This window comes from Neolamprologus multifasciatus, chromosome 23, assembly GCF_963576455.1.
Source record: "Neolamprologus multifasciatus chromosome 23, fNeoMul1.2, whole genome shotgun sequence".
In the NCBI taxonomy this organism is placed as follows: domain Eukaryota; kingdom Metazoa; phylum Chordata; class Actinopteri; order Cichliformes; family Cichlidae; genus Neolamprologus; species Neolamprologus multifasciatus.
The window spans coordinates 20,540,455-20,552,304 of record NC_140460.1 but is presented as its reverse complement, the minus strand read 5'-3'; the positions used below and the strand labels follow the sequence as shown (position 1 = coordinate 20,552,304).

Genomic DNA, 11,850 nt, shown 5'->3' with positions numbered 1-11,850 from the left:
AAACATATGTCTTAAAAAAACAGTAATAATGTAACAGAGATACTGAACATATCACAATAAAAGCATCTTTAGTATCATTATAATCACGTATACACACACACTATAAACCTTACACTTGCCACTGACACTGCTCCCTCTGCCACTTTGTTTTCTTGTAGATAGATCAGTCTTTTATTTTAAGCTAGAAAAGAATGTTTTGTGTGTTGTTTTGGCCTTGGACACCCTGAAGCTAAGACCTTTCATGTGTTCATTTATTTTTATCCTGTAATTGATTTATTTGCCTTGATTTTTGAAATTCAATTCAATTCAATTTTATTTATATAGCGCCAAATCACAAAAACAGTCGCCTCAAGGCGCTTTATATTGTAAGGGAGACACTACAATAATAGATACAGATAAAAACCCAACAGTCATATTACCCCCTATGAGCAAGCACTTTGGCGACAGTGGGAAGGAAAAACTCCCTTTTAACAGGAAGAAACCTCCGGCAGAACCAGGCTCAGGGAGGGGCAGCCATCTGCTGCGACCGGTTGGGGTGAGAGAAGAAAAACAGGATAAAAGACATGCTGTGGAAGAGAGACAGAGATTAATAACAGATATGATTCAATGCAGAGAGGTCTATTAACACGTTTCCAGTCACCTTTCTCACTCGCTATGTGTTAACAGACCTCTCTGTATTGAATCGTATCTGTTATTAATCTCTGTCTCTCTTCCACAGCATGTCTTTTATCCTGTCTTCCTTCTCTCACCCCAACCGGTCGCAGCAGATGGCCGCCCCTCCCTGAGCCTGGTTCTGCCGGAGGTTTCTTCCTGTTAAAAGGGAGTTTTTCCTTCCCACTGTCGCCAAAGTGCTTGCTCATAGGGGGTCATATGATTGTTGGGTTTTCTCTGTATCTATGAAGCGCCTTGAGGCGACATTTGTTGTGATTTGGCGCTATATAAATAAAATTGAATTGAATTGAATTGAATCGTTAAAGGACATATCCTGGTCAAAAATAACTCCAAGGTTCCTCACACCGTTACTGGAGGCCAAGGTAATGCCATCCAGAGTAAGAATCTGGTCAGATACCATATTTCTAAGATTTTCAGGGCCGAGTACAATGACCTCAGTTTTATCTGAATTAAGACGCAGAAAGTTAGCGGCCATCCAAGTCTTTATGTCTTTAAGACATTCCTGCAGTTTAACTAATTGTTGTGTGTTATCTGGCTTCATGGACAGATAGAGTTGGGTGTCATCAGCATAGCAGTGAAAATGTATATTATGTCTTCTAATGATACTGCCTAAGGGAAGCATGTATAATGTAAACAGAATTGGTCCTAGCACTGAACCCTGTGGAACTCCATAATTGACCTTAGTGTATGACGAGGACTCTCCATTTACATGTACAAATTGGAGTCTATTATATAGATATGATACAAACCACAACAGCACAGTACCTGTAATACCTACAGCATGTTCTAATCACTCTAATAGGATATTATGGTCAACAGTATCGAATGCTGCACTAAGGTCTAGCAGGACAAGCACAGAGATGAGTCCACTGTCAGAGGCCATAAGAAGATCATTTGTAACCTTCACTAAAGCTGTTTCTGTGCTGTGGTGAACTCTGAAACCTGACTGAAACTCTTCAAATAAACCATTCCTCTGCAGATGATCTGTTAGCTGTTTGACAACTACTCCTTCAAGGATTTTTGATATGAAAGGAAGGTTGGAGATTGGCCTATAATTAGCTAAGACAGTTGGGTCTAGAGATGGCTTTTTAAGTAAAGGTTTAACTACAGCCAGCTTGAAGGCCTGTGGTACATAGCCGATAGATAGGTTGATCATATTTAAGATTGAAGCATTAATTATTGGCAAGACTTCTTTGAGCAGTTTTGTAGGAATGTGGTCTAAAAGACACATCGATGGTTTGGAGGAAGTAATTATTGAAGTTAACTCAGAAAGATCAATTGGAGAAAAAGAGTCTAACTTAACATCAATGGTACTAAGAGTAGCTGTAGATAATATTACATCTGTGGGATGATTATTGGTAATGTTTTCTCTAATGATTAAAGTTTTATTTGTGAAGAAGTTCATGAAGTCATTACTAGTTAACGTTAAAGGGATGGTTGACTCAACAGTGCTCTGACTTTTTGTCAGCCTGGCTACAGTGATTTACTTCAATCAGTGATGAATAGTAAGATGTTCTGGCTTTCTTATAAAGCAACAAACTATTTCTCCAGGCTAAATGATGATCTTCTTGTGATCTTGTGATGATCTTCTTCTTGTGACACGCCATTTCCTCTCCAGCTTACAAGTTATCTGCTTTAGGCTACGTGTTTGAGAATTATACCACAGAGTCAGGTACATCTGATTTGACGCCTTAGTTTTCACTTGAGCTACAGTATCCAGAGTCGTACGTAGTGAAGAAGTAAAATTATTAACAAGATAATCTACCTCTGTTCAGGTAACTGCTCTGCTCTGTGTTGGTACAGGGCATTGACGATGATAACAGTGGGTGGATTATATTCTTAAACTTAGTTACAGCTCTTTCAGAAAGACATCTACTGTGATGAAGTCTACTCTCCACTGCTGTGTAATCAATTATTGTAAATGTAAATGTTATCAGGAAATGATCAGACAGGAGCGGGTTTTCAGGAAACACTGTTAAATGTTCAGTTTCTGTGCCATATGTTAAAACAAGATCTAGAGTGTGATTAAAGTGGTGGGTGGGTTCTTTTACATTTTGAGAGAAGCCAATTGAGTCTAATAATAGATTAACAGATAAAGATAAACTAACATAATCATCCTGCTGCAACCAGGTTTCTGTAAGGCAAAGTAAATCGATTTCCTGTCCCATTTGGTTCTTTAGCCCTCAGAATTGTTGTCTGAAGACCAACAAGGATACCCAATGGATTTTCTTTGCCAAATGGATCATCACGGCCTTGCTGTATTGGTCCATTTGATCAGCCTTTGTTGTTATTATTTATTTTATTTTATTTTCAGTTGTTACAGACGGGACAGACATGACTGAGGGATAGGAAAGGGAGAAAGAAAGATGAAGGAAAAGAAAAACAGAAGGGAAGAGGGACAGTGAGAAAGGGCACTTAAAAAGAGAAAGAAGAGAAAAAAATCTCCTGGATCACCTGTTGAGAGAAAAAGAAGAGAAAACAAGCAAAAACAACAGAGCAACATACTAAACACAACACCATCACGTTAATCTAGCTAAGTGTAAACAGCAGTAAATACTAAATATTGAATGTTGTTGTGCAGCACGCAGAACCGACAGCGCACAATGTGCTTGGAAATAGCAGCCAATAAAGGTGTAGTTTATGTCTATGAACAGTGAACACCCGTGTGCACACCTGTGTGGATCAGCGCGCTTGTATTCAAAAGGTTTCCCCATGTAACGGTCTGCTAGAGGATGTAGAGAGCCATAGCTCTGTCCCCCAGGGCATGAAGCAGGCATGGAGGAGATCCAGGCCCCAGACATCCAGAGGCCCCAGAATGCAAGAGCCCAAGGAGGACCACCGGAGGGGCATCCGTGCCACCCTCCTGGGAAGAGCTGAGGAGAGCCCCAGATGAGGGGTCACCCAGTAGCCACGGAGCAGAAGCCAGATGGGGCTGCAGTGGCGTGCCCACCGGCTCTACCGGCAGCCAGCTGTGCCAGAGTGAACTGAGCCGCAGGCCCAGAGGCCGGAGGCTCGAGGGCCCCCTTTCCCCCGGAAGAGGCCTGACCGAGCAACAGGCACCAGGCCCCGCCAAGTAGTCACCGGGAGTAAGCTGGGACATACCTGAGTGCCCAGCCCCGGACACCAAGAACCACCAACGCACCGACCCCTGAGGGCATCAGTTACCGGCATGGAGTCTGGTGAGGGGAGATAGGCCTCCACACTTTGGAGGGCCTTGGAGTTCCCAGAGAGGTGGAGTGTAAGACCCGACCTGACATATAGACATAGACAAACAGGCACACACAGACACAAACATGCATTCCCACCCTCATGCACACATATACAAATACTCAGCACTCACCCAACGTAGGGATAGACATACATGGACACTGTACACACAATCACACTCCCCAAACAAACTCTATACCCCAGGTCCAGGTACCCTCGTCCCTGGAGGGGGAAACGGCACCTAGACCCAGAAGATGTTACCCTTTCCCCCGGGGTGGAGGCAAGCAGACTGCCCCAGGCTCCGCAGCAGCAGGGAGGCCCCGCATCCCAGATCCCAATCGGACAGCCAACTCCTCCCAGCCCCCCCGCCCCGATGGCCAGCAGAGAACAGGGGTGTGTGAAGACCCCAAACCTCCCTCCTCTCGCTCATGTGTAGTGTTGCTGCGTGTTGTTCTAAGGTGCATTTAAAATACGGGAGAGCATAGTGCAGCTGCCAGAGAGCAGCAGGTGTTAGCATGGCCCCTCCCAAGAACTCTCAATGTCTACATGGATTTAAAATTGAGAGGTGGGCACCGGCGCCAGAGGTGGGGTTGAATACACAGACCGTCCACTGGACGCCGTTAACGTGCCCACCCTTAAGGCCCTGTATGTATGTGTTATGAGAGTGTGAGTAATGTGGATGTCTTTGTTGTGGAATAAAATTGAGGCACAGGCAGCCAGAAGGGGACGGGGGGGGGGGGGGGGGGGGGGGGGATGCCTCCCCTGCACCCTGGTGACACACCCGCACCCCAAGGCCCTACTTGTGTGGGTGGGTGTGTTGGAGCGGGAAGAGGGAGGCACCCGGGAATGGGGAGGAAAAGGAGAGAGGAGCAAGATGCCCCTTCCTGGGGCCAGCTCCCCCACTGACCCCAGTAAGCACCCCCGTCCTTCGGCACCCACCAAGGCAAGGGAGCCCAGGCCCATCCAAATCAGGGCCTATGGCAGCAGGACCGCCCAGCCTCACAGGACCCGGGGCAGCCCACCCGACCCCACCACAGAGGAAACTATACCCACCCTAACATTCAATCATCTCCCAGACTGCACAAGACAGTAGACACCCAGGTTAAGTTTATTCTCCACCTCTCCTATGACTCTCTCCCACCTGCAGAGTGGACTCCTGCAAGGATGGAACAAACTCCCCGTCAGTTGAAGAGCCCCCTAGTTAGGCCGATGCGCCAGAGGCCCCCTGCGCCAGGGCTGAGGCTGAAGCACCCCCTGAACCCCAAGGCCCCACGCCTGCCCCGGATCCACTCAGGGGCAGCTAGGCTACCAGGCCAGTAACCTACGTCCGCCAGCACAGACCCTCCCCCAGCCCTGCTGCACGCAGCCACAAGGAGAACACCCTGTAAGAGCATTGTTGATCAGTTATTAAGTCATGTACTAACAGAGACTTGGAGTTGAGAGACCTAGTATTTAATAATCCACATTTCACTGTTTTACTCTTTGGTTCAGATGTGGATACTGTATTGTTCTTTCTTTGTAATTTTTTATGTTTAAGTTGTTTATTGCTGGTTTTTAGTTTGTTTTTTGTCTGTTTGGGAGCTGACACGGTCTCAGTGGAAATGTTTTTTTTGTTTTTTTTTGGGGGGGGGGGGGTAACAGGAGGAGAGAAGCTGCAGAGAGTAAGACTGCAACTCTGCTTCCTGGTCCCAACTTTGGACAGTCATATTTTGGGTGAGTTTATTGTCCATATTTCTAGAAATGAGAGCTGCTCCATCCAAAGTGGGATGGATGCCGTCTCTCCTAACATGGCCAGGTTTCCTCCAGAAGGTTTGCCAATTATCTATGAAGCCCACATTGTTTCTGGGACGCCACTCAGACAGCCAGCAATTTAAGGAGAAAATGCGGCTAAACATGTCACTCCTGGTCCGACATTGTTTTGGCAAAGTTACACACTGATTCAATATTGATTTTAGTGACGTCCGATGGCGTAACCGTGTGTCATTAGAGCCAACGTGAATTATGATTTTACTGAATTTATGTTTACCCTTAGCTAGCTGTTTTAAATTTCCCTCAATATAGCCTTCCCTGGAACACAATTGACTATGGTTGTCGGTGTCTCTAGCTTCACGTCTCAGAACAGAATCACCAATTACCAGGCGGGTGTGTCGCCAAGTGGGGAAAAACGGTTAGACACATGAACAGGTTGGTGGGGACTTCTGTTTAGATCTATGCTTCCTCCTCACCGTCACCCAGCCGCCCTCTTTCCCCAGCTGCTTGGGGTCTGCTGGGGAACAGGTAGCGGGGCCTACGCTATCTTCGGCTGCACCAGCTACAGGGGCCTGGGTAGCTACAGGTGAATGAAGGCTGTGAAGCCAAGTCTCCAATTCAGTAATCCTGGCCTCCAGAGCTGCAAATATGCTACATTTGTTACAAGTATCATTACTGCTAAAGGAAGCAGAGGTGTAACTAAACATCTGACACAATGAGCAGGAAAGTGCAGGAGGGACAGGTGAAGTAGCCATGGTGCTAGCGAGTCGGCTACGAGCTAAGCTAAGCTAGCGAAACAGTACAGACACAGTGAGTGAATACCTTGGCTATAAATTAGGTAGCGAGCACACAGAAAGTGTGTGAAGCACGTGAAGATTATACTATGAAAAAAGAATGTATCTAAAAGTTTTTAATTAAATTGCTAAGCAGATAAGCTACTCAAAAACACCACTGTGTTTGAGCAGGAACAGGAAGTGATAATCTACCGCAGAGTGAGCGAACACCAAGTGACAGCACCACCAAGACAAAATAAAAACCTATGTTCTACTAATGTTAACTATGCAGTGTTTAATAGTTTTTTTTTTTCCACTTTGTGTTCAACCCTGTGCCAGGTAACATCTTTGCTGTTTAGTGGGTTGTAACATAAGTGGGGGCTCGTCCGTGATCTCTGGAAAGGAAGTTTCGATTTGGCAGTATTTGGTTTTTGAAAATTTTGGTTGTAGGTGGCTGATAGTGTTACATTTTGGAAAATATAACATCCCAGTTATGTTAGGTGAGTGTCCAGCAGAGCTTCTTAAGGTTTTGTTTTTGTCTTTTTTTGTTTTTCCTTTCTTATTTTCAGAGTAGTCCTGCACTGCAGTGGCATCAAGACATATGGTGTGTAATGTTGCTGTGTAAGTTGACAGGTAAGGCTCAGGAAGCTTGTTCTGCTATGTCTGTGAAGGGTGTTTAGTTTATGAAAATCTTAAAAGTGCTGTCCTGAAAGCCTATAAACTTGTACTTGAAGCCTATATGCAGAATTTTAAATTTTTAAAAAGGACACGGGACCAATCTTACCTTGACTTTGCTACAGAAAAGGAAGATGGCTAATGATTTGGCTTTGTCATGTGAGCTAATGCTTGTGGAGGAATTCAAGAACTGTGCCTGAGTGTATTGCTTTTTATGTAAGAGAACAAAGGGTTTCCAGCTTTACAGCAGGCTGCCATGCTGGCAGATGAATTTTTGTTAACTGACAATATAAATGCTGTAGAATGTGACATCCCTTCTCACCATAATATACTTTGGAGTGCTTCGAGTGTGCCAGTTGTGAAGGCTGATACGGTTGTGGGTTCAAGACCCAAAGTAAAACTTTCTTCTGCCACAAACCTGGCCACATTGTTACTGGCTGTTTGAAACTTAAACTCAAGCAAAAAGCACATTCTATGCAAAAAGGCTCTGGCTTGAAAAAAAAAAGTTGTGGGTCCAGAACTGACAAAGAAGCCAAGCCTAGTAAAAAGTCACATTTGGACCATAATTGTTCAATGGTGTCATGTGATCAATGTCAGAGGTCGACTAACTCTGAGCTGCCACCTGTTGACCATCTTCTGGGTCCCTCCGAATGACCTTCAATGTGACAGACTGTGTATACCCCAACCTCAAAAAGTGTTTCAGTAAGGTCTATTAGCAGCCCCAAGCGTTCTCCATATGTGTTGGCTCAAAGAACTCTTGGCAGACTCTATTTTGTCTGCCAAAATAGAGTCTGTGTTTTTCATTCAGTGTTTTCATTCAGTGTTTTGGACCCATTGAGAACGTGTTGGCAGATTCCACAGGCTATGCCTAATTGTTAATATAAGGTGTGGTATGTAGTATATTCAAAATTTGGTTGTGATATGATGAAGCAGGTTTAATTAATTGGTTTGCTTATTGCACTGTGTAGGACCCTGTGACTGACCACTTTTTTGTATTTATGGGAGGGTCTGTTACGGCCCTAGCAGGGCCTCTTGTGAAATTGGTCTTGTGTGGTCATTTCCTGTCATCTCTTCTGCCTTAGGTGCCACATTTGTTGTACACATTTGCTGACTCTAATCAGTAATTAAGAATACCTAGTACCAGAGAGCCTTGCTGTCTTTGTAGCTAGTGATCTATGTGCGTGTAGTGTGGCTGTTTGCTCCGCTCTGTGGAGAGGAGTGTGTTTCGGTGACTAACCTTTTTTTTAATCTTTTCAGTTTAGTGACTAACTCCTGGTTTAAGGTGATGGCGGCTTCCTGGAACTTTTAGGAAATGGAACAATCCTCACTGCGTGTGGAAGTTGCTGTATTTCTGGCATGAACAAGTGCTGCAACACTAGACTGATGCTGCCACTACGAAGGTCATGTACCAGTTAATAATGGATGACGAAGGTGAAGATAACAGACTATGGCCATCTATGGCTTGATAAAGTGAACTGTTAATTATGTGTATTACAGAAATCTGACTGAAGTGTAACACACTGATGTTGTAAGAAGTGCAAAGCTGAATTGTAGAGAAACCCTTTTCTGACAAAATGTGTTTGTAATTTACTTTTTACATTTTTTACAATAATTCTACCCTGAAAAAAAGCACACCTGTTACCACAACTGAAGGTCCAAAAGTACCTGAAGCCACTGCAGGGAGAGGTCAAAATTCAGTTGACTAAGATCACATTTAACACTGGCTCTTATCTGCGGACAGAGGTGGAGCAACACCTGAAGATTGAGAAATTAAGCATCAGAGTTCAGAAATGAAAGTGAGAGATAGACCTGAGCAAAAATCAAGGAATCCAACCAGACAGCAAAGGTGTTGTAAGATGTGACACAAAACTCTAGATGGATGACATTCCACTGATGAAAGTTGGATGATACTGAAGGATGAAACTAAAAGCATGTGTAACAATAGAAATTCACTTGAGCAAAATCAGTTTCTTGAATTCGTGGATTACTCCCCTGTGTATATAAGCCCTGTGTTTCCTTTGTTCTCTGTTGCGTCGTTAACGTCCGCTCACCCTCTGATTTTGCTGTGTGTTCCATTGCCTGTTTTGCCTGCCTGTTAGCTTACTTTTCCCTTAGTATAGTTAGCCTTCTGTTCAATCTGCAACCCACAATAAAGCTGTTTATTTTGAGTTCAACTTTGCCTCAGTGTGTCCTTCCTCCCTGCCTGCCTGCACACAGCCATGACAGTTTTAAGTTCATGATTTCATATTTACTTTGAATAAAGCATTGGGAGTTTAGAAATGAAAGTGAAAGCTGCAAAACATGTTTTTCTCTCTTTCAAAGGAACTTCAAACTGAGCCCATCAAACCTTTCTCAACAGCACAGCAGCACTTCTGTTCAACACTGAAAAGTACAGATGATCATAATCACACTGTTTTAAATGTTGATCTCCTCTTTATAGCCTACAAACATGGTGCAATTTGTTAAAATATTTTTTTACATTAATGCAGGATTTAAAAATATTAAAAAAAAAATCTTAATCTGCTTATTGCTGACAATTATTTGTGCTGATTATGTTTTTGTTTGTTGTTTTTGTTTTATATCAATTGGACAGAAGAATAACAGTAAAAATTCATAGACAACTTATTTATAGTGCAAACAAAAAACAAACAGAAACTTTCACTTTCAGCTGTTGTGATCTGTGACAGCAGAGATGTAAGTGTTGTGGGTTTGTCCGGATCCGGTTTCATTTCAGCTGTTTCAGAGTAAAAGCTGTTGTTAGCTAAATAAAAGAGATTCAGAGCATCATAGAAATGACTCCTAATGATTTCCTGAAATATTCCTGCTGTGTGTCAAACACTTGCAGCTTCTTTCATTTTGAACTGCAGTCGGCACTGAGGCTGCTGTCTGCTTTATGAATGAGTCTATGAAGATATGCACAGTTTGTTGGCTTTGCAGCTGATGGTGACAGAGAGTACACTATGGATGTGGGCAGACAAGGAAAGCACTCTGTGTGTGGCAGGAAGCCTGAAATGGTTCAATATCAAAATTTTCTCAGGAATCTACTGCAGAGAAATCATTATAATTTAAGAAATAAATCATTTGGTGCTGATGAAATTTCAAATACTAGTGCACATAGTGCCAGAGAGCTTTGTTGGTTTTGTAGCTAGTGATCTTTGTGCGTGCGGTGTGACTGTTTGCTCCTGCGCTTTGGAGAGGAGTGTGTTTCGATGACAAACTTTTCTTTTATCTTTTCAGTTTAGTGACCAAGTCCTGGGTGTTTTCCTTATTTAAAATGTGACAGTGGTTTCACCATCTTTTAGTTTAATTAGTAATAGAAACATTAATAAACCTTTAATTTGACTAATTTTTTTCAGCCTCGACACCTTTTACTCTCCCATGTCCCCTGGACCTTTTAGGGCAACATAACAATCCTCACTGCATTTTTGCATTTATATGTGGACAGAGATGTCTGTGAAGGTTCTCAGTCATCCAGGTCATCGTAGTCAAAGGAGCTTGCAAAGAAAAGCGTCTGGACTTCTTTAGGTTACTTGAAGACGTTTCACCTCTCATCCGAGAGGCTTCTTCAGTTCTAAGGTCAAATGGTGGAGAGTCCCATGGGACTCTCCACCACTATCAACTATCTCCACTATCAACATCGAAGTTTACCGGAAGCCCACACACACGGACCAGTACCTCCTGTTTGACTCCCATCACCCTCTGGAACACAAACTTGGAGTAATTAGGACCCTACACCACCGGGCAGAACATGTTCCCTCTAAGCCTGAAGGGAAAAAGAAGGAACACACACATGTAAAGGAAGCACTCAAAACGTGCGGGTACCCGAAATGGGCGTTTTTAAAGTCAGCAAAGAGGCACAGAAAAGAAGATCAGACACCAGCGAGGGAGGATAAGAAGGACAGGCGCAACAACATTGTCATCCCCTATGTAGCCGGTGTATCAGAGAAACTCAGGAGGGTTTTCTCCAAGCATGACATCCCGGTGTACTTCAGACCCAGCAACACACTCAGACAAAAACTGGTTCACCCGAAAGACAAAACGCCAAAACACAGACTTAACAATGTGGTGTATGCCGTACAGTGCAGCGAGGAATGCCCAGACCTCTACATTGGAGAGACCAAACAGCCACTTCACAAGCGCATGGCACAACACAGAAGAGCGACCTCCACAGGACAAGATTCAGCTGTCCATCTGCATCTTAAGGATAAAGGACACTCTTTCGAGGATGCCAATGTTCACATTTTGGACAGAGAGGACAGATGGTTTGAAAGAGGAGTGAAAGAAGCCATCTATGTCCACTGTGAGCGACCATCTTTGAACAGAGGCGGTGGTTTACGACACCAACTGTCTGCCATCTATAATCCAGTTTTGAGATCCCTTCCCAGACGCCTTAAGGCCCACTCACACCCTGGGCCATCTGACCTCAGGAATTCGCATGATAAGGTGGGGCCAGGTTTCACAATGAACTCACACGAAACTCTGGCTGATTGGGACCCACACCCAGTTCCACACCTTGGCTCAGGCGATTAGAGGATCATCAGGGGGTCCTTTTGTCCCTCTGTGGGGGACACTCCCACCAGGGTTATATCTGGGACTCTCCACCATTTGACCTTAGAACTGAAGAAGCCTCTCGGATGAGAGGTGAAACGTCTTCAAGTAACCTAAAGAAGTCCAGACGCTTTTCTTTGCAAGCTCCTTTGACTGTGGACAGAGATATTTTTTCAAAACTGCACGTGGACAGGATTAAAAACAAAACAAAAAAACCCCCCGAAAA

General features: G+C 44.0%; 1 pseudogene; it reads right to left on the bottom strand.

Moving 5' to 3' along the window:
* Positions 1-2,833: 2,833 nt before the first annotated feature.
* On the bottom strand, positions 2,834-10,519 carry LOC146491466 (uncharacterized; annotated as a pseudogene).
* Positions 10,520-11,850: the final 1,331 nt, after the last annotated feature.